The sequence below is a fragment of the Ovis aries genome, chromosome X (genome assembly GCF_016772045.2).
Source record: "Ovis aries strain OAR_USU_Benz2616 breed Rambouillet chromosome X, ARS-UI_Ramb_v3.0, whole genome shotgun sequence".
Classification (NCBI taxonomy): Eukaryota; Metazoa; Chordata; class Mammalia; order Artiodactyla; family Bovidae; genus Ovis; species Ovis aries.
In genome coordinates this window covers 7,806,106-7,829,308 of record NC_056080.1, presented here as the reverse complement: position 1 = coordinate 7,829,308, position 23,203 = coordinate 7,806,106, and the positions used below count along the sequence as shown (strand labels likewise).

The following is a 23,203-nucleotide window of genomic DNA, read 5'->3' as shown; positions in this document are numbered from 1 at the left end:
AAATTTATTATAGTTTCCTTGGGATCAGGATATGGATAACTTATCAGTTAAACCACTTTAACTCTCAGAAAACTCAACAGTTGACTCTTCAATAAAATATTATTTGGTGCTTTCAGCCCAAAGAAGCTGGCTTAAGTGAGTATAAGAACCTTCTTAAAGAGACACTCTTAAAAGTGCTTCCAGGCAAGAAGTCCCCAAAATGGATGGAAAACTAGCTCCATGCCCTCATCTTGCTGAACTCTCATCCACTGAGTCTTCATCCTCATATAGAAATTGTTATACACTCCCCAGATTCCATGTTGGGTGTCTTTGGCAGTCCTCAAGCTTTCACAGTCTAAGACAATGGTCTTTCTAATTGTCCTATGGCTCTATTTCCCCCACCTGCTATAATTTTAGAATCATTTCACTATATGCTTCCATATAATGACTTGATCAAGGAAAAATGGCCCAATATGATTTCCTCATTATGTCATTTCAGGTCAGTTCAGTCGCTCAGTTATGTCTCACTATTTGCGACCCCATGGACCACAGGGTGCCAGGCCTTCTGGTCCATCACCAACTCCTGGAGTTTACTCAGACTCATGTCCATTGAGTCGGTGATGCTATCCAAGCATCTCATTCTCTGTCATCCCCTTCTCCCCCTGCCTTCAATCATTCCCAGTGTCAGGGTCTTTTCAAATGAGTCAGCTCTTCGCATCAGGTGGCCAAAGTATCGCAGTTTCAGCTTCAAAATCAGACATTCTGATGAACACGCAGGACTGATCTCCTTTAGGATGGACCGGTTGGATGTCCTTGCAGTCCAAGGGACTCTCAAGTCTTCTCCAACACTGCAGTTCAAAAGCATCAATTCTTTGGCACTTAGCTTTCTTTCTTTTTTTTTTCTCAGCTTTCTTTATAGTCCAACTCTCACATCCATACATGACTACTGGAAAAGCCATAGCCTTGACTAGATGCACCATTGTTGGCAAAGTACTGTCTCTGCTTTTTAATCTGCTGTCTACTTTGGTCATAACTTTCCTTCCAAGGGGTAAGCGTCTTTTAATTTCATTGCTGCAATCACCATCTGCTTTAGTTAGGCCCATAACTTTTCTGTCCTTTATTGTGCCAGCTTTTGCATGAAATGTTCCCTTGGCATTTCTCATTTTCTTGAAGAGATCGCTAGTCTTTCCCATTCTATTGTTTTCCTCTGTTTCTTCGCTTTATTCAAATCCCTTGTGAGTATACACTGGAAGTGACAAATAGATTCAAGGGTTACATCTGGCACACAGAGTACCAGAAGACCTATGGATGGAGGTTCCTAACATTGTACAGGAAGTGGTGATCAAAACCATCCACAAGAAAAAGAAATGCAAAAAGGCAAAGTGGTTGTCTGAGGAGGTCTTACAAATAGATGAGAAGAGAAAAGAAAGGCAAAGGAGACACAGAAAGATATAGCCACCTGAATGCAGAGTCCCAGAGACTAGCAAGGAGAGGTAAGACGGCCTTCTTAAGTGAGCCACCAGGGAAGCCCCTTATGTAATAAAAGAAATTTCTCAGTGGGATCACTATGCACTCAGTCCCCTCCTATGGACAGTATGTCATAGTGCCTCCTCCCCTCCCCAGCTGGGGGTCACCGTCTGCTAGCCTCAGTGCCCAGGGGGAGGGGGCGCCCCAGCCTCTCCCATGGGGAAGCCACAGACCCGAGAACCAGCTGTATCTCCCTGAGGATGTGATTGTACAAATCATGCACTCACCTTTAATCATCACCTCTCACCCTGCATTCACTGAGAGACACACGGAGGACTGAGGAGACCACGGACCCTGCCACCTGGCCCCACCTCGGCAGTCACCCACATTCAGTGGACGCGCGGACGGATGACGAGCCCCACAAGACAGGGCCGAGAATAGCCTCCGCAATGCCCAGCTCCTCAACGTGCCGCACAGCAGCCCCGAGGCGGCTTCCGGTTCAGGCCGGTGACGTCAGAGGACGTGAGTGAGACGCAGCCTCCGTGATACCTAGCTCCACCCATGCACAGTCCGTCAGCCCTGAAGCAGCTTCCGGTTCAGCCCAGTGGCGTCACAGGATGCGAACTAGGAGCGGCCTCCGCAACGCCCAGCTCCTCAGAGCGCCGTCCATCAGCCCTGAGGCCGCTTCCAGTTCAGGCCGGTAACGTCACAGGACGTGACTGAGACGCAGCCTCTGCGATGCCCAGCTCAACACACGCACCATCTGTCAGCCTCGAAGCAGCTTCCAGTTCAACCTGATGACGTCGCCAACAAACTCGTCGGCCCAGATGAAGTCGCCTGCAACGGTGTTGGTACGGCTGGTGGCCGACCCCGGGCACTGGTCCCGCATGCATGGGCAAAGGTAGGGGAGCCCTCACTGGGGCAGCTTCTCCAGGGACCAGGCCGGGTGGAAACAGAAAACTCCCGATTCTCTGTGAGGCTGATGCTGGCCACCAACAGCCTGCCTGGGACAAGAGAGGGGCTGCTGTTCATGGTGCCTGCTGTGGGGTCAGCCGCCCACGTGTGCAGTCAATAACCCACGAAGTTATGTTGCCAACCAAACCGTGTGGTCACTGACTCACATGGTCACCCACCCACGGGGTCAGTACCCGATGCAGTGATCCCTTCACTGGCCACCAACCCCCGTGGGCACCCACCCATGGGGTCACTAACCTGCGAGGTCATGTGCTCACCTGACATGATTACCTACTCACACCGTCACCCGCCCACATGGTCACCCACTCACAGGGTCAGCAACTCACATGGTAACCCACCCTGCAGTCAGCAACTCAAACCGGTCACCCACCCACACGGTCACCCACCCACGCGGTCTCCAACCCACACGGTCTCCCGCCCATGTGACCAGTAACCCATGGGGTCACCCACCCACGCAGTCACCCACCCATGGGGCCCCTAACCCATGGGGTCACCTGCCCACTCAGTCACCAAGCTGTGCCATCACCCACCCAGACTCTGGCCTCCGCAGAGGTCAGAGATTCAGATATCCAACAGAGACTGAAGTTCAGACAGCAGGGGCTCACAGGGGTGTTGACTCATGAATTTCTCCTGTTACAGAGGGCAGGCAGGCTGGACAGTGACCCCAAAGATGTCCACGTCCTGGCCCCGTGGTGGACACAATAATGTCCACACGGATGTCCACGTCCTGTCTACATCCTGACCCCCTGTGGTGGACACAGTAATGTCCCCAAGGATGTCCACGCCCTGGTCCCCATGTGGTGAACAGAATAATGTCCCCTAATACGTCCTGTTCCATTTCTCCGCTTGAACCCAAAGCCAGCCCCATGCACTAGGACATGCGTGTGACCAGGTGTCCCGGTTTGAAGGCAGCACTCCCCTGGGTGGCTGCAGCTCTTCATGTGCTCCAGGTAGTGGATGAGGTCTCGGGGCTTCACCTGGTTCCCCCACCAGTAGGGGATGCCAGGCCACAGTTCTGCATGCTGACTCATGGATGCCTTGTCCTTGTATGACAGGATGACCTGCTGGCTCAGGTGCAGAGTTGGCACCTCCTGGGGGGAGAATCATCTGGGTGCCCATGAGACATGTGCACAGGGGTTATTGGTGTGTCTTGTGACACGATGTGTCAGTTATTGGGGGGTATCCGAGAAGCTACAGTGATGTGTGGATTATTACGGTGTCTATGAGCAGTGATGGGCTGGTTATTGGGTTCTCTGTGAGAAGAGACAGTCATGGGTGGGTTATTGGCATGTCAGAGTAGCGATGCTAGTGGGTAGATTACTGGGGTGTCTGAGTGGAAACAGTGATGGGTGGGTTATTGGGGTGTCTTGAGCACTGATTGTTGTCTGAGTGGAGACAGTGGTGGGTAGATTACTTGGGTGTCTTGAGCAGTGATGGGTCGATTATTGGGGTGCCTGAGTGGAAACAGACGTGGGTGGATTATTGGGGTTTCTCATAGGAAATGGCAGGTGGATTACTGGGGTATCATGAGGTGTGATTGATTGGTTTTGGGGGTGTCTGAATAGAGACCAGGCAGGGTATTGGGGGTGCCTGTGACCAGTGATGGGCTGGTCATTGGGGTGTTTGAATGGAGACCGTGGTGGGTGGATTACTGGGGTTCCATGAGCGGCGTCACCTGGTGCCTGAATCAGCCTCACGCAGTGAGTGGATAGTCTGATTACAGTGAGGCCTAGTGCTCCCACCGCCCCCGCTGCCAAGAGCATGGGGAGCCTGTGGCCCCTGCTCATCCCACAGGCACACAGCATGTCCCCAAAGATGTTCTTGATGCAGCACATCAGGTACTCGTGCAGGTCCTCCATCACGCCCTCCAAGTTCCTGCACGCCAGGATAACCTCCTCCTGGGGGTGGTTCTCCAGCCACTCTGAGATCTCCGTGAGCATGTCCTGGGTGGGGTTGGGGAGAAGGGCCTTGTAGTGAGAGACAGAGAGTCGTGGGTGGGGAATTCTCCCAGCACAGCCACTCTACAGACTGGTTGGGGTGTCTTGACACACAAAGACATAAAGCATGGTGCCTGCTCCCAAGGGGCCCAGCTTCTCCTGAGTGGCAGTGGGGAGCTGTGGCATTGCTCTGGTGTGTGTGTGTGTGTGTGTGTGTGTGTGTGTGTGTGTGTGTGTGTATGTGTGTGTGTACACGCTCCTGTAGGTACAGGTGCACACACAGGTGTGCATGTGTTCAGGGTCTGTGTGTGCACAGATGTGTGTGTGTGTGTGTGTGTGTGCACAGCAGCAGAGAGCAGTGCTTATAATATTGTGTGAAGTCTGTACTCCAGGGAGCGTGCAAGGCCAGCAGGGTACATGCACACTGAGGTCCAGGACAGAACCTCCAGACCCCAAGGGTCATTAGGTTCTGTGGTGGGGGCACTGGGGGCCGAGGCCAGAGTGAGACATTAAGTCACTTGGCCAGCAGCTGAGAGAATGGACTGGACACACCAAAACTGGACACAGGAAAAGACATGTCAGGGATCTGGTATAGCCAAATTCTGGGGGACACCCCAGAGGCCAAGGGTGCAGGTGTGAGTTCAGAAATGCACATTGGTCAGGAATTGAGTGACTGATGCCAGAGGTCAGCCCTCTCATGCCTGGAGTGGACATGTGTCCGTCCCCTTAGAGGTCAACATCTTCTAACGGGAGTGGACCTGTGTTGTCCCCTTAGAGGTCAGCCTCTCCTGCCTGGAGTGACCATGTGTCAATCTGAGTGGACGTGTGTCCGTCTGAGTGGATATGTGTCCATCCCTTTAGAGGTCAGTGTCTTCTTACTGGAGTGGACCTGTGTTGTCCCCTTAGAGGTCAGCCTCTCCTGCCTGGAGTGACTGTGTGTCCATCTGAGTGGATTTGTGTCTGTCTGAGTGGATGTGTGTCCATCCCCTTAGAGGTCAGTATCTTCTAGCTGGACTGGACCTGTGTTGTCCCCTTAGAGGTCAGTGTCTTCTTACTGGAGTCAACCTGTGTTGTCCACTTAGAGGTCAGCCTCTTCTGCCTGGAGTGACTGTGTGTCTATCTGAGTGGACGTGTGTCTGTCTGAGTGGATGTGTGGCCATCCCCTTAGAGGTCAGCATCTTCTAACTAGAGTGGACCTGTGTTGTCCCCTTAGAGGTCAGCCTCTCCTGCCTGGAGTGACCGTGTGTCTGTCCCTTTAGAGGTCAGTGTCTTCTTACTGGAGTGGACCTGTGTTGTCCCCTTAGAGGTCAGCCTCTCCTGCCTGGAGTGACTGTGTGTCCATCTGAGTGGATGTGTGTCCATACCCTTAGAAGTCAGCATCTTCTAACTAGAGTGGACCTGTGTTGGCCCCTTAGAGGTCAACCTCTCCTGCCTGGAGTGAGTGTGTGTGTCCATCTGATTGGACGTATGTCCGTCTGAGTGGATGTGTGTCCATTCCTTTAGAAGTCAGCATCTTCTAACTGAAGTGGACCTGTGTTGTCCCCTTAGAGGTCAGCCTCTCCTGCCGGGAGAGACTGTGTGTCTGTCCCCTTAGATATCAGTGTCTTCTTACTGGAGTTGACCTGTGTTGTCCCCTTAGAGGTCAGCCTCTCCTGCCTGGAGTGACTGTGTGTCCATCCCCTTAGAGGTCAGCATCTTCTAACTGGAGTGGACCTGTGTTGTCCCCTTAGAGGTCAGCCTCTCCTGCTTGGAGTGACCATATGTCCATCTGAGTGGACGTGTGCCCATCCCCTCAGAGGCCCTCCCCCTCCTGCCTGGGCCAGATATGGGTGTCCCTGGCTTGTGGACCCCCAGTCTGTACCCCTGTCCCCACCCCCACCTCCATGAGGGCCGTCATGTACACCATGTGGCCAGAGTGCAGGTTCCTCTCAGTGCCCTCCTCCATGTGCGCCATCTGCTGGTCCTCACGCCAGCATCCAGGTGCTTCTTAATGCTCAGCACCTGCACACAGATGTCAGTCATCTGTGCTGGGCGTAGAGGGCGGCTCCCCACTCGGGCTGGGCATGCACTGAGGATGTCCAACTGAGGGCCACATCGGCCACTGTGAAATCAGCCTTGTTGGTGCTGCTACGGTTGAGGCCCTGCTTCTGGGAACAGGGTCTCCAGGGTCACTGGTCATGTGGAGCACAGAGCCCGGGTCCAGATTGTGGTCTTGAGGGGGGTGTTCCTGCAGAGTCCAGCCTCACCCTCCTCTCAGGAAGTCCCTGGGTGGAAGCTCCCTGTGGGTTAAACAGCCCAGGCTCCACGACACCCAAGCTGGACCCTTGGACATGAGGACACACTAGATCCACAGAGGTCTGTGCCCACCCCCACAAACAGCACTAGGAAAGGCAAGAAGGAATCAAGGGAAGAGAACAAGAGGACAAAACATCTGTCCACTACACAAATAAGACAGGGAAAAGCAAAAAATAACTTTAACATAAATTGAAAAATGAAAGTTGCTCAGTTGTTTCCAACTCATTTCGATCTGGTGGACTGTAGCCCACCAGACCCCTCTGTCCATGGAATTATCCAGGCAAGATTACTGGAGTGGGTTGCCTTTCCCTTCTCCAGATCTTTCCAACCCAGGATCAAACCCACATCACCCTCATTGCAAGCAGATTCTTTACCAACTGAGCCACCAGGGAAGCCCTAATATGAATTTGTAGCAGAAAATGTACTGTGTCCTCTACAAGGAGTCATAATGGAAAAAGAAAAAAAAATAAGGATAAAAAATGGAGAAGAAAATAATAGATTCTCTTTATCCAAAATAAAAGAAAAAGCAAAAACTACTATTAAGATAAACTAGTAGCAGAAAATGGTACTGTGTTCTCTACACAGAGTCATAATGGAAAAAGAAAAAGATAGAAGGATAAAAAGTGGGAAAGGAAGTCAGAGCACCCCCTCCCGCCCCACAATCCAAATTAAAAGAAAAAACAAAGACTCATATGAATATTGTCAGCTCTTGTCAGGCACTTGCCATCCACCTCTACAAGGATTAAATGAAGTGCTACTGCAGCCGCTGGTCTTAAACACCTCCTGAAAGACTACCATCTGTGCCCCCGACCCCGCACACACTCAGGTCTCTTTGGCAGCCATACCACTTGAGACCATGGCACTGAGGTCCCCCAGTATGGAGGGGACCCTGCCCTGGAGGGATGCAGAACAGAGGGACCCAGCACCAAGGGACCATCAGAGCAGAGGAACCCCAGTCCTACAGGACTCCCGGGCTCTGGTGGACCCCCTCCTGCTCGCTCCCTCGTCTGGGTGTGAGCTCTTAAGGCCAGGCTGTAGGCACTTGATGCAAGCAGGAATGTAGTTTGTCCACATTCCAGCTCTGGATCTCTGCCAATCAGATCCCCTGAGAAGGATTCCAGCAACCTGGGACCTCCCAGGAGGAAGCAATTACACAGGGTAAGAGCTGTGCTTGACAGCCTCTTGTCCTCTTGGGAGCACCAGCCTGGGAGCAGAAAAACCAGGAATATGAGTGCCCCTCAAGTGTGGGTACAGGAAGGTGGGGGCCATCTGTCCTCTCCAGGTGGGCCCCTGCTCCTGCGGGCACCTGGGCCCAGGTGGGTTTTCTATCCCATCCTGCATCCACCCCCTGGCTAATGTGTGTGCCAGTGACAGGACTACTGTCAACTGGGTTCCCCCTCCCCACAGACAGGGCCCCCACCATTGACTCCTCTGCATCATCCACAATGACTGCCTCCCACCCCAGCTTCTCTCCACCCCACAAAGTCCCCAATCCACCCTGGAGAAGCCCTACAGGGGAAGGGTGTGAGTGCTTGCAGGTGTTCTCAGTCGCTTCAGTCATCTCGACTCTCTGTGACCCCATGGACTCTAGCCTGCCAGGCTCCTCTGTCCATGGGATTTCCCATGTCAGAATACTACAGTGGGGTGCCGTTTTCACCTCCATGGGATCTTCCCGATCCAGAGATCAAACCCGGGTCCCATGCATTGCAGGCTGATTCTTTACCGTCTGAGCCACCAAGAAAGTCTCCCTGGAGGGGGTGCTGGGGTGCAAACGTAAACCCACCTCAGAGGACATGGGAACTCAACTGTTGCTTATCTGGGACCAGGACGGAGCTCTGGTGTCAGCTCAGCTGCACAAAGGGCAGGACCCAGTCTCCCCTTGCCCTCCCAGCTCCCCCAGCCTCTGTGACTTCAGACAGTGATGTTGTTAGTCCATGGGTCCCCATTCTGGCTTCAGGCTGGTTCCACAGTAAAGCTGTGTCCTTTCCTACCTTTCTGGGAGGCTCTCTGGGTGGGGAAGATCTCCTGGAGGAGGGCATGGCAACCGACTCCAGTATTCTTGCCTGCAGAATCCCATGGACAGAGAAGCCTGGAGGACTACAGTCCATGGGGTTGGAATGAGTCAGACATGACTGAGTGACTAAACAATTCTGCTTTGCAGACCACTTGAGCACCACGGGCAGGGTGACACATGGCAGCACTTTGTCCAGAAGCTTCAGCAGCCTCGACTCCTTGTGAGAGATGGGTGACTTCTTGTGCAGGCAGTAGGTCATCGTACTGTGGCTCCCTGCAGGCAAACCTCACTCCCTGAGTCTGTCGTCTGTGCCCCCAAGCCGCCCTAAGGATGCACAGCTATAGCGCCGTGGGGTAAGGGGGAGTCCTGAAAGTCATAGCCACTGAGTCCTGGGAGCTGAATCTTGTCTCAAAAGAGAGCCTCTGCAGATGTGAGAAAGTGAAAGTCAGTTTATTTAAGGAATCCCGTTTTTGGACAGGAGAGGCTTAAGATGGCTTTTGATTTTATGGTCTGTTGTTTCCCAGGTGGTGCTTATGGCAAAGAGCCTGCTTGCCAAAGCAGGAGGGATAAAAGATGCAGGCATGATCCCTGGGTTGGGAAGATCCTTTGGGACGGGAATGACAACCTACTCCATTATTCTTGCCTGGAGAATCCCATGGACAGAGGAGCCTGGTGGGTACAGTCCATGGGGCTGCAAAGAGTCAGACACAACTGAGCACAGACAGACCCTCTCTAGTTACAAGTACTTTTGAAGTTATTCATAGTATTTTCATGCTTTTTATGACGCCAATGTTGTGGTCATTTATGTATGGTTTCACTTATTCTTTTCCCTTTTAAATCTGTGTAATCTGTTTCAGAGACAGTGTGGAGAGGTTCACACTTTAGCAGTTACCTGGGGACAATCCAGAAATCCTTTCCTTCTGTCTCGGAACATAGGTTTGGACTAGGTTTCTTTCTTTCTCTCTTTTTCTTTTTTTATTTATTCTCAGGGTCAAGGGATGGGAAGGAGGATTTACAAGTTCATAATATAATTTGATTTGATGATGTTACGGAAGAGTGGATGGATGGGTGGATAGATAAGTGGATGGATGGATGAATGGATAGTGAGTGGGTGGATGGCTCGATCAGTGGATGGGTGGATGATGGATTGGTCGGTGCATGGATGGATGGATGATGGATGGGTGGATTTATGGATGGATGGGTGGGTGAATGGGTGGGTGGTTAGATGGATGGATGAGTGGATGGATAGGTGAGTGGGTGGATGGACAGATAGATGAGTGGATGGGTGGGTGTGGGGGTGGATGGATGGATGGGTGGGTCAGCAGCATGTGGTCCATGCACACAGTGGTGTATGAGTCACCATGAAAAGGAGTGAAGTTCTGACACAGGCTACATCGTGGATGGACCTTGAACACACGATGGTCAGTGAGAGAAGCAGACACAGAAGGACAGCTTTTACCTGCCCATTTATAAGGGATGTCCAGAACAGGCAAATTTACAAAAACAGAAGACATACAGATGGCTAACAAACACATGAAAAGATGCTCAACATCACTCATTATCAGAGAAATGCAAATCAAGACCACAATGAGGTACTATTTCACACCAGTCAGAATGGCTGCAGTCCAAAAGTCTGCAAGCAATAAATGCTGGAGAGGGTGTGGAGAAAAGGGAACCCTCTTGCACTGTTGGTGGGAATGCAAACTAGTACAGCCACTATGGAGAACAGTGTGGAGATTCCTTAAAAAATTGCAAATAGAGCTGCCATATGATCCAGCAATCCCACTGCTGGGCATACACACCAAGGAAACCAGAACAGAAAGAGACACATGTACCCCAATGTTCATCGCAGCACTATTTATAATAGCCAGGACATGGAAACAACCTAGATGTCCATCAGCAGATGTATGGATAAGAAAGCTGTGGTACATATACACAATGGAATATTACTCAGCCATTAAAAAGAACACATTTGAATCAGTTCTAATGAGATGGATGAAACTGGAGCCGATTATACAGAGTGAAGTAAGACAGAAAGAAAAACACCAATATAGTATACTAACACATATATATGGAATTTAGAAAGATGGTAATGATGACCCTGTATGCGAGACAGCAAAAGAGACACAGATGTATAGAACAGACTTTTGGACTCTGAGGGAGAGGGAGAGGGTGGGATGATTTGGGAGAATGGCATTGAAACGTGTATACTATCATGTAAGAAATGAATCGCCAGTCTATGTTTGATGCAGGATTCAGGATGCTTGGGGCTGGTGCATGGGGATGATCCAGAGAGATGATATGGGGTGGGAGGTGGGAGGGGGTTCATGTTTGGGAACTCATGTACACCCGTGGTGGATTCATGTCAATGTATGGCAAAACCAATATAGTACTGTAAAGGAAAATAAAGTAAAAATAAAAATTAAAAATAATAATAATAATAAAAAACAAAACAAAACAAAAAAACAGAAGCAGATGAGTGGTGCCCGGGCTTGGGGGAGAGGCATCATGGGTTATTTTGTAAGGGGTCCAGGAAGGAGAGCAGCCAAGGGCCCCTCTGTGGATGGAGGAGGCCTGAAGACTCGGAAGCCTCCTCTTTGTGGGCCCCCCACAGCCTTCCCCACTGGGAAGCACCTGGAAAGGCTGAGAGACTGGGTCTATGGTTCCCTGTCTGCTCCACACCCTCAAGGGAAGAGCCGTGTGGGGACCCTTCCTCCCGGGGGTTGGGGTGGCTGGCACAGAATCCCACAGCTGTTGAGAGGGTGAGAAAGAGTCTAAACCTGCCTTCCATAGAAAACAGCACTTCCTGTTTGTCCAACTGTCCATGGCATAGTCAATAAAGCAGACATAGATGTTTTTCTGGAACTGTTGCTTTTTTGATGATCCAGCGGATGTTGGCAATTTGATCTCTGGTTCCTCTGCCTTTTCTAAAACCAGCTTGGACATCTGGAAGTTCATGGTTCACGTATTGCTGAAGCCTGGCTTGGAGAATTTTGAGCATTATTTTACTAGCGTGTGAGGTGAATGCAATTGTGAGGTAGCTTGAGCATTCTTTGGCATTGCCTTTCTTTGGAATTGGAATGAAAACGGACCTTTTCCAGTCCTGTGGCCACTGCTGAGTTTCCAAATTTGCTGGCATATTGAGTGCAGCACTTTCACAGCATCATCTTTCAGGATTTGAAATAGCTCAACTGGAATCCCATCACCTCCACTAGCTTTGTTCATAGTGATGCTTTCTAAGGCCCACTTGACTTCACATTCCAGGATATCTGGCTCTAGGTGAGTGATCACACCATCGTGATTATCTGGGTTGTGAAGATCTTTTTTGTACAGTATGCTGTATAGGTTGGTAATAACTTTTCTTCCAAGAAGTAAGTGTGTTTTAATTTCATGGCCGCAGTCACCATTTGCAGTGATTTTGGAGCCTCAAAAAATAAATTCTGCTATTATTTCCACTGTTTCTCCATCTATTTGCCATAAAATGCTGGGACTGGATGCCATGATCTTTGCCTTCTGAATGCTGAGCTTTAAGCCAACTTTTTCACTCTCCTTTTTCACTTTCATCAAGAGACTCTTTAGTCCTTCTTCACTTTCTGCCATAAGGGTAATGTCATCTGCATATCTGTTATTGATATTTCTCCTGGCAATCTTTATTCCAGCTTGTGTTTCTTCCAGTCCAGCGTTTCTCTCATGAGGTACTCTGCACATAAGTTAAATAAGCACGGTGACAATATTCAACTTTGACCTCATAGTAGTGTTTATTAGACTTCAAGATATGATGTCAGCAACTAACAGCCTCAAAAACTTAAACTTGCTTACTAAATGGTAGTCCTTAGGAGTGAAATAATGGTGCTTTTTAGTATGGAGTTTTCTCATACAACTAAAAATGTAACAGCACATGACTTAGAAATGTCATTCTTGGAAATATATTAGAAAAAACCCCACATTTTAAATTAGAAAACACATGTACCCCAATGTTCCTTGAAGCACACCATTCATCAAGACATGGAAGCAACCTAAATGTCCATCAGAAAATAGATGAATGGGTAAAGATTTGGTATATATGTACTATGGGACACTCGTTGTTGTTCAGTCACTGAGTCATGTCCCATTCTTTGCAACCCTATGGACTCTACCCCTCCTGGCTCTTCTGTCCATGGAATTTTCAAGGAAAGATTATTGCAGTGGGTTTCCATTTCCTTTTCCAAGGGATCTTCTTGCCATGGGATTGAACCCACATGTCCTCCTTGACAGGCAGATTCTTTGCCACTGAGTCACCAAGGAAGACCTATGGAATGCTACTCAGCCATAAAAAGAAAGAAATAATGCCACTTGCGGCAACATGAAAGGTATAATACTAATTAAAGTAAGAAAGAAAAATGCTCTCTGATATCACTTATAGAATCATAAAAGTAGAGAATATAACAAAAATAAAGTCTTACAGATATAGAGAACAATCTACTGGTTACCAGGAGGGAGGGGGTTGGGGAGGGACAATACAGAGTTCGGGGAATGGGAGGCAAAAGTGTTAGGTGTAAGATGAGCTCAAGGATGTATTTTACAACATAGGGAATAAAGCCAGTATTTTCTACAACTATACATGGAAAGCAAACTTTAACATCGGTAAAATAAGAAAGAAAAGGAAAGAGAGGGGAGGAGGTAGGAGGGAAGAAAGGAAGGAAAATAATGGCATTTTTTGGAGGTCACAAAGGTAATATTGATTAGGCCCTTATTAGCTAAGGAATTAAGAATGGAGCAGTGGCCTCCCACGTGGAGCGGGGCAAGGGGAGTGGCCCACACCCAGCGCAGGCAATACTGTGGGCATTGCCCACAAAGAGTTCTTTACAAGAATAAAACCAAGTAAAAGCTGGTTCTGTTTTTATTACCATCTCCATATTTCAGTACTCTAAAATAATGTGTTATTAAGTATTTTCCCCTGTAACACCAAATTTATTTGCCTTAAGTTTTTAAAGTTTGTTGTCAGTTATGTCAGATTTTAATATTTTATATATTATTCACTAGGTACAAACTTTTAGTATATCAGTTCAGTTCCGTTTCAGTCGCTCAGTTGTGTCCGACTCTTTGTGGTCCCATGAACCGCAGCATGCCAGGCCTCCCTGTCCATCACCAACTCCCAGAATCCACCCAAACCCATGTCCATCGAGTCGGTGATGCCATCCAACCATCTCATCCTCTGTCGTCCCCTTTTCCTCCTGCCCTCAATCTTTCCCAGCATCAGGGTCTTTCCAAATGAGTCAGCTCTTCGCATCAGCTGGCCAAAGTATTGGAGTTTCAGCTTCACCATCAGTCCTTCCAATGAACACTCAGGACTGATCTCCTTTAGGATGGACTGGTTGGATCTCCTTGCAGTCCAAGGGACTCTCAAGAGTCTTCTCCAACACCACAGTTCAAAAGCATCAATTCTTTGGCGCTCAGATTTCTTCACAGTCCAACTCTCACGTCTATACATGACCACTGGAAAAACCATAGCCTTGACTAGATGGACCTTTGTTGACAAACTAATGTCTCTGCTTTTTAATGTGTTGTCTAGGTTGGTCATCACTTTTCTTCCAAGGAGTAAGCGTCTTTTAATTTCATGGCTGCAGTCACTGTCTGCAGTGATTATGGAGCCCAGAAAAATAAAGTCAGCCACTGTTTCCATTTTTTCCCCATCTATTTCCCATGAAGTGATGGGACCAGATGCCATGATCTTCGTTTTCTGAATGTTGAGCCTTAAGCCAACTTCTTCACTCTCCTCTTTCACTTTCATCAAGAGGCTCTTTAGTTCTTCTTCACTTCCTGCCATAAGTGTGGTGTCATCTGCATATCTGAGGTTATCGATATTTCTCCCAGAAATCCTGATTCCAGCCTGTGCTTCCTCCAGCCCAGGGTTTCTCATGATATACTCTGCATAGAAGTTAAATAAGCAAAAAAAAAAAAAAAAAAAAGAAGAAGAAGAAGTTAAATAAGCAGGGTGACCATATGCAGCCTTGACATACTCCTTTTCCTATTTGGAACCAGTCTGTTTTTCCATGTCCAGTTCTAACTGTTGCTTCCTGACCTGCATACAGGTTTCTCAAGAGGCAGGTCAGGTGGTCTGGTATTCCCATCTCTTTCAGAATTTTCCAGTTTATTGTGATCCACACAGTCAAAGGCTTTGGCATAGTCAATAAAACAGAAATAGATGTTTTTCTGGAACTCTCTTGCTTTTTCCATGATCCAGCGGATGTCGGCATTTTGATCTCTGGTTCCTCTGCCTTTCCTATAACCAGCTTGAACATCTGGAAGTTCACAGTTCACATATTGTTGAAGCCTGGCTTGGAGAATTTTGAGCATTACTTTCCTAGCATGTGAGATGAGTGCAATTGTGCGGTAGTTTGAGCATTCTTTGGCATTGCCTTTCTTTGGGATTGGAATGAAAACTGACCTTTTCCAGTCCTGTGGCTACTGCTGAGTTTTCCAAATTTGCTGGCATATTGAGTGCAGCACTTTCACAGCATCATCTTTCAGGATTTGAAATAGCTCTACTGGAGTTCCATCACCTCCACTAGCTTTGTTCGTAGTGATGTTTTCTAAGGACCGCTTGACTTCACATTCCAGGATGTCTGGCTGTAGATGAGTGATCACACCATCGTGATTATCTTGGTTGTGAAGATCTTTTTTGTACAGTTCTTCTTTGTATTCTTGCCACCTCTTCTTAATATCACCTACTTCTGTTAGTTCCATACCATTTCTGTCCTTTATTGAGCCCATCTTTGCATGAAATGTTCCCTTGATATCTCTAATTTTCTTGAAGAGATCTCTAGTCTTTCCCATTCTGTTGTTTTCCTCTATTTTTCTTTTTTTTTTTTTTTTGCATTGATCACTGAGGAAGGCTTTCTTATCTCTTCTTGCTATTCTTTGGAACTCTGCATTCAGATGCTTATATCTTTCCTTTTCTCCTTTGCTTTTCGCTTCTCTTCTTTTCACAGCTATTCCCCATCACTTCATGGGAAGTAGATGGGGAAACAGTGGAAGCAGTGTCAGACTTTATTTTTTTGTGGCTCCAAAATCACTGTAGATGGTGATTGCAGCCATGAAATTAAAAGACGCTTACTCCTTGGAAGAAAAGTTATGACCAACCTAGATAGCATATTCAAAAGCAGAGACATTACTTTGCCAACAAAAGTCCGTCTAGTCAAGGCTATGGTTTTTCCTGTGGTCATGTATGGATGTTAGGGTTGGTCTGTGAAGAAAGGTGAGCACCAAAGAATTAACACTTTTGAACTGTGGTGTTGGAGAAGACTCCTGAGAGTCCCTTGGACTGCAAGGAGGTCCAACCAGTCCATTCTGAAGGAGATCAACCCTGGGATTTCTTTGGAAGGAATGATGCTGAAGCTGAAACTCCAGTACTTTGGCCGCCTCATGGGAAGAGTTGACTCATTGGAAAAGACTCTGATGCTGGGAGGGGTTGGGGTCAGGAGGAGAAGGGGACGACAGAGGATGAGATGGTTGGATGGCATGACTGACTTGATGGACGTGAGTCTGAATGACCTCCAGGAGTTGGTGATGAACAGGGAGGCCTGGGGTGCTGCGATTCATGGGGTTGCAAAGAGTCAGACACGACTGAGTGACTGAACTGAAATGAACTGTCCTATAGATGGCTATTAGGTCTAACCAGTCCATTGGATCATTTAAAGTTTGTGTTTTCTTGCTAGTTTTCTGTTTATTTGATCTATCCATATGCGTGAGTTTGGTATTAAAATCTCCCACTGTTATTGTGTTACTGTTAATTTCCCCTTTCATATTTATTAACATTTGCCGTACATATTGCAATGCTGCTATGTTGGGTGCATATATATTTATAATTGTTGTATCTTCTTCTTGGATTGATCCTTTGATCATTATGTAGTGTCTGTCTTTGTCTCTTTACATAGCTTTTATTTCAAAGACTATATTATCTGATATGAGTATTGCTACTGCTGCTTTCTTTTACTCTCCATTTGCATGAAGTATCTTTTTCCAGCCATTCACTTTCAGTCTGTATGTGTCTCTTGGTTTAAGGTGGGTCTCTTGTAGACAGCATATATAGGGGTCTTGTTTTTGTATCAATTCAGCCAGTCTTTATCTTCTGGTTGGGACATTCAACCCATTTACATTTAAGGTAATTATCGATAAGTATGATCCCATTACCATTTACTTTGTTGTTTTGAGTTCAAGTTTATAAACCTTTTCTGTTTGCTGTGGAGAGAAGATCCTTTAGCATTTGTTCAGGAGCTGGTTTTGTAGTGCTGAATTCTCTCATCTTTTGCTTGTCTGTAAAGCTTTTAATTTCTCCTTCATATTTGAATGAGATCCTTGCTGGTTATAGTAATCTGGGTTGTAGGTTTTTCTCTTTCATCACTTTAAGTATGTCCTGCCATTCCCTTCTGGCGTGAAGATTTTCCATTGAAAGATCAGCTGTTGTCCTTATGGGAATCCCCTTGTGTGTTACTTTTTGCTTTCCCTTGCTGCTTTTAGTATTTGTTCTTTGTGTTTGATCTTCATTAACTTGATTAATATGTGCCTTGGGGTGTTTCGCCTTGGGTTTATCCTGTTTGGGACCCTCTGAGTTTCTTGGAATTGGGTGGTTATTTCCTTCCCCATTTTAAGGAAGTTTTCAACTATTATCTCCTCAAGTATTTTCTCATGGCCTTTCTTTTTGTCTTCTTCTTCTGGGACTCCTATGATTCGAATGTTGGGGCATTTAACATTGTCCCAAAGGTCTCTGAGGTTGTCCTCATTTCTTTTCATTAGTTCTTTTTTCCTGTCTGCTTCATGTATTTCCACCATTCTATCTTGCGCCTCACTTATCCTATTTTCTGCCTCAATTACTCTACTGTCAGTTCCCTCCAGAGTGCTTTTGATCTCAGTTATTGCATTATTCATTATTGATTGACACTTTTTTATTTCTTCTAGGTCCTTGTTAAACATTTCTGCATCTTCTCAATCCTTGCCTCCAGTCTCTTTATCTTTAACTCCATTTTGTTTTCAAGATTTTGGATCACCTTTCCTATCATTATTCTGAATTCTTTTTCAGGTATACTCCCTATCTCCTCCTCTTTTGTTTGGTTTGGTGGGTGTTTGCCACGTTTCTTTACCTGCTGAATATTTCTCTGCCTTTTCACTTTGTTTAGATTGCTGTGTTTGGGGTGGCCTTTCTGAATGCTGGAAGTGTTTGGTTCCTCTTTATTGTGGACGTTCCTCCCTGTGGGTGGGGTTGAACTAGTGGCTTGTCAAGATTTCCTGGTTAGGGAAGCTTATGTCAGTGTTCTGGTGGGTGGTGTATCTCTTCTCTCTGGAGTGCAATGTAGTGTAGTGAGTTTTGAGGTGTCTGTGGGTTCGGTGTGACTTTGGGCAGCCTGTATTTTAATGCTCAGGGCTATATTCCTGCATTGCTGGAGAATTAGCATGGTGTGTCTTGCTCTGGAACTTGTTGGCTCTTGGGTGGAGCTTTGTTTCAGTGTAGGTATAGAGTCAGGAGTTCTCTGGTTTTCTCAAGTTTTGGATTTAAGCCTCCTGCCCTTGGCTTTCAGTCTTATTCTTACAGTAGCCTCAAGACTTCTCCATCCATACAGCACTGATGACAAATCATCTAGCTTAATGGTGAAAAGATTCTCCACAGTGAGGGACACCCAGAGAGGTTCACATAGTTATATGGAGAAGAGAAGAGGGAGGAGGGAGACAGAGGTGACCAGGAGGAGAAGAGGGTCAGTCAAAAGGGGAGAGAAGAATCTAGCCAGTAATCAGTTCCCTAAGTGTTCTCCACAGCCCAGAACATACTTCACAGAGTTAAGTAGAGAAGAGAAGGGAGAGGGAGGAGATAGAGGTGACCTGGGGGAGAAAAAGGAGAGTCAAAAGGGGAGACAGCAATCAAGCCAGTATTCATACCCCTAAGTAAAAATGAGTACTGAAGATTAGATTCTTAAAGGTACAAAATTGGTAACAAATACCAAAAAGCAAAGATTAAAAATCTAGAGTAGAGGTTGGATTCTCAAAAATACAATATTAAAGAAAAAAAATCACAAAATTATAATATATATATATGAAGTTTGCTTTAAAATAGGTTTTTTTTACAAAGTAATAGTAGGTTTTAAAAATGAAAATTAAAAGAGTAATAAAGAACAAAAATAAAATAATTTAAAAAATGATAACTGTAAAAATATATCTAGGAATTTCTCTGGAGCTGCTGCTGGCAGGGTGGGGTCAGTTCAGTTTCGGATAGTTCCCTGTTCCAGTTTGTACTTCTTCTCAAGGTCTGTAGGCCCCTTCCAATGCATAGTCAATGCTAACTACAGGGTTTTAATCTGCTGCACCTGTCACTTCCAGAGTGGCTCCCTCTTCTTTGTTTATTTTACCTTCCTCTGTTTGCAAGTCTCTTCAGTGTCTAATTTCCACCCTGACACAAGGGAGTGAAGGTGGTCATTTATTTTGGCTCACTTGTTCAGTTGTGTTGTGGAAAGGGAGGAACACTGCAAACAAATATCACTGGCACGTGTGGGGAGTGCTCATGGTGTATGGACCACATGTGGTTTGCCCCAGCTCATGATGGCCTGTGCTTTCCCAGTCTACACTCCTCAGGCTCCAGGTTGCTCTGCAGGGGAACTGTCCAAAGCTGGCCCTGCATTTCATGCACTTCCCTGGTCTGAGCTGCTCAGGTTCAGGTTCTCAGGTACTCCACAAAAGCACAGACTCAGTTGGACCTGCGTTTTGTGCCCTTTCCAGGTCCTAACCGCTCAGGCAACCAGGTGCTTAGCAAGCACAATGTCCCAGGTGGGCCATGTGTCTTAATCACCTCCCTGGTCCTGGCTGCTCAGTGTCCCATGTGGGCCAGAAGAGCGCTGTCTCAGGTGTGCTGTATGTCTCCTCTGGGGGGCTGATCTCAGGCTGCGACCCTCCTGGCAGATGTCAACCGTCCAGGATCCCAGGAAGATGTGGTTAGCAACTAGGAGACTGCTCACAGTTTGGTGGAGGATGCCATCTCTGGGGCCGAGATTGCCCCTCGCCTTCCAGCTCTGGCTGTCCCACAGTTTGGATTGCTATCTTACCTTAGCTCTCTCAGATTGTCCTCAGGGCATTCAGGCCCAGTCCTTACCCTAAGCATGCAACCCATGCCTCTCCTGCTTGCTGTGGCAGATGTGAGTGTCTGGGCCATTTCTCTGCTCAGAGTTGTGGTTAAGGCACATATTCTGTGGAATTTTTTCCCCCTCCCACTTATGTTTCCCTCTGCAATTCCAAAACTCCCCACAGACCTGGTAAGAGGGTTTCCTGGAGATTGGAAACTTCTCCTTCATGACTCCCTTCCCAGGACGGGTCTCCTTCCCTAACTTTTCTGTCTCTCTTTTTGTCTGTTACATTTTGTCCTACCTCCTTTTGAAGAGAATGGGCTGCCTTTCTGGGTGCCTGGTGTCCTCCACCAGCGTTCAGAAGTTGTTTTGTGGAAGTTGCTCAGCATTCAAATGATCTTTTGATGAATTTGTGGGGAAGAAAGTGGTCTCCTCTTCCTATTCCTCCACCATCTTAGGACCGCCCCACCTGCTACTTTTAAATATTTATTTAATTGGCTGTGCTGGGTCTTAGTTGTGGTACACAGGGTACTCAGTTAAGGCATGTGGGATCTAGTGCCCTGACCAGGGATTGAACCTAGCCCCCCTGTGTTGGGAGCTCAGAGTCTTAGCCTCTGGACCAGCATGGAATGCTGCAGCATCCTACTTTTTTAAAAAGTTATTTATTTTTGGCTGTGCTGGGTCTTTGTTGCTATGTGGGCTTTTCTCTGATTGTAGGGAGTGGGGACTACTCTCTAGTTTCTATGCTTGAACTTCTCACTGTGTTGGTTTCTCTTGTTGGGAAGTATGGACTCTAGGCACTTGGGCTGCAATAGTTGTGCACAGGCTTAGTTGCTCCACAGCATGTGGGATCTTCCCAGATCAGGGATTGAACCCATGTCTCCTGCATTGGCAGGCAGATTTTTAACCACTGCACCACCAAGGAAGTCATTCCCCTCCCTCTTCCTGCCAACCTCCTACTTAAAAAAAAAGACTATAAAAAAACCTGTTTAGTAAATTTTCAGGAGTCTGAGCTCTGAGGTCAGCGTCTTGTGGTATCATTCTCCCAAAAGCATCTTGGCTTCAGATACTGGTTGGGCTCATGGGTCTGGAGACCAGGGCAGGTCTGGTGGCTGAAAACAAGCTTGGCCTCTGGTGCTCTTCCCTCACCTACTCATCCAGGGTCCCCGAGCCCTGGCAGCCAAGCAGAGCAGCACCCAGGTGAGTCAGGTATAGCTATGGGGCTTCTGTGGTCAGAGTGGAGTGTGCAGTGGAGGCAGCTGGCTGTCCTGTCACTGTGACTGTTGCTGTCTTGTGTGCCCGTGCAAGGCAGTCGTGGTGTCAGGTGAGGCCTGGCCACTGTCATGGGGATAGGATGGGACCTCAGACAGCTCACATCAACAGCCTCCTGCCTCAACTCTCTTCAGATCGTGGCTTGTGGCTGCTGGCATCTCCCTGGGCTGGGAGGGTGTGTAAAGCACCAGCCCCCTTGCTCAAGGTCAGCTGAGACCCCCAGCTCTGGGGTCACACACCATTGCTGCTGCCATGCAGGTCATCCGATTTCTGTGAGGGAGGGCCTCTGCAGGGCTGTGGGTGATGGGGGGTTTGAGGGTGTTGTGGGCTGGCCCAGGATCCAGCTTTTTGAGGGGAGAGGAGGGGAGGGGAGGGGAGGGGAGGGGAGGGGAGGGAGAAGCCTTGACCTGCTCAGGCTTCCAGGGGATTCCAGGCCTTGCTCTGGTGGGAGGTGCAGGTGAGAAGCCCCTGCAAGTTTCTGGGTCCCCACCATATTTCATTTGAAGCCCCTCTGTCTGCATCACCCCTAACTCTCACTCCTGTGACCCTAGCCACAGCCATGGAAGATGGAGAGTTTATGTGGCTTCCCTTCCTGTAGGGAAACCAAGCCACAGACAAACATGTTCCTTTAAGAAAGCATGAAAAAAACAAGAAAATAACAGTGGGTGGTTATTACTGACACGGTTCATGTAGAGACACTTCACAAGCCTGGCACAGGGAGGGAACTGAGGGCCATTGCCCCCAGTCCTGGAGTTACCACCTCCCACCCACCCCCCACCCCATAGTCCACTCACCCCTTGGTGTCTTCTGGTGACCGAGTGGACTTCAAACTCCTGAACCCATTCTGGAAGGATCAGGACAGAGCAGAGGTCATTCACAGAGGGGAGGGTGTGGTCAACTCCTAAGAATGCCATTGCCTCCACTCTGTTGGAACTCAGTTCTGGGTCTAAGCAAGCATGGCTTTCTGGTGCACTCACCACCTTCACTCACTGGGGGAGGTGGGGGGAGGTGGACTTTGTGTCCACCTTGTCCCCATGTGCAGCCTGGTCACCCCTGGGGGCTGTGCTGTGTGCATCTGCTCTGCTCACAGTGCACCCCATGGTCCATCAGACTTCACTCATAAAAGGGAAATGTAAGGATGAACTATTCCATAGTTAAGAATTTCAAGGTCACAACAGCATTGACCAAAGCACCTGGGCACAGGTACAAGACCCGTGCATTAGAGAAGCCACTGTGTGGGCTTCGAGGACCCTCTATGTGGGGGGTGGGATGGGGTCTGGACAGGAGTTTCCTGCACATGCGGCTCCAAGCTCTGTTGTCCGCAGAGCAGACTACTGTCGGCACTGCCTGTCTGGGTGGAGGGGCTCTGGGGCTGCCCAGTTCAGTAAGAACGGCAATGGTGGGAAGGGAGGTCGTGCTTCTTTAGCATCCCTGACCTCACATGTACTCATCAGGGCAGCTAAGTGCCTAAACAGCCCCTTCCTAGTCTAGCTCTGAAGACCTGGAAGATGTGGGGGCTGAAGGACATGCAGAAAACACAATTCTGTAAAGCAATTATCCTTCAATTAAAAATTTTTAAAAGATTAAAGAAAAAAACAAATAACGGCAATGGCAGGGCTTGCATTTTCAGCCAGCCTCTGCCAGATTCTGCCTGTGCTTATGCAACAGACCAAAACGCTGGTGCTCCCACCCTGTATCACAGACGAGAATAGAGACACAGAGAGTTTGAGCATCTTGCCCCATGTCACACAGATGCTGAGGGAAGGGCTGAGAACTGGACCCCTGTGGTCGAGTCCTGAGTCCAGATCCTGTGATGACCCTGATGAAGTGGCAAAGACAGAGTGAGGGAGACCAGATGGTCCAGGCTGAGTGAAGCACATGCACATGCACACACACACATGCACGTGGCCTTCACTTTTGAGGCTACAGAAGTCAGAGGAAGACAGGGCAACCAGGAGAGGCCAAAGTAGAGTCTAGGTCTATAAGGAGGAGAGGCTACATCTCCCAGGAAGCCAGAGTTTTCTCTTCCCTGATGAGTCTGTCTCAAACCCTAGATTCTTCTCCCAGGACCCTGGAAATGACTGTCCAGTGACCTAACTGAGTTGGCTCCAGAATAATGCCTTCCCAGGGGTTCAGCTACCACTGGACCCCACTGCTGTCAGCAATAAGGGGGGAATGAG

The 23,203-nt window shown here is 48.0% G+C and overlaps 1 pseudogene; it reads right to left on the bottom strand.

Annotated features, from left to right (window-relative positions):
• Positions 1-2,212: 2,212 nt before the first annotated feature.
• Positions 2,213-22,474, bottom strand: LOC106990532 (PI-PLC X domain-containing protein 1-like; annotated as a pseudogene).
• Between the last annotated feature and the right edge of the window lie 729 nt (positions 22,475-23,203).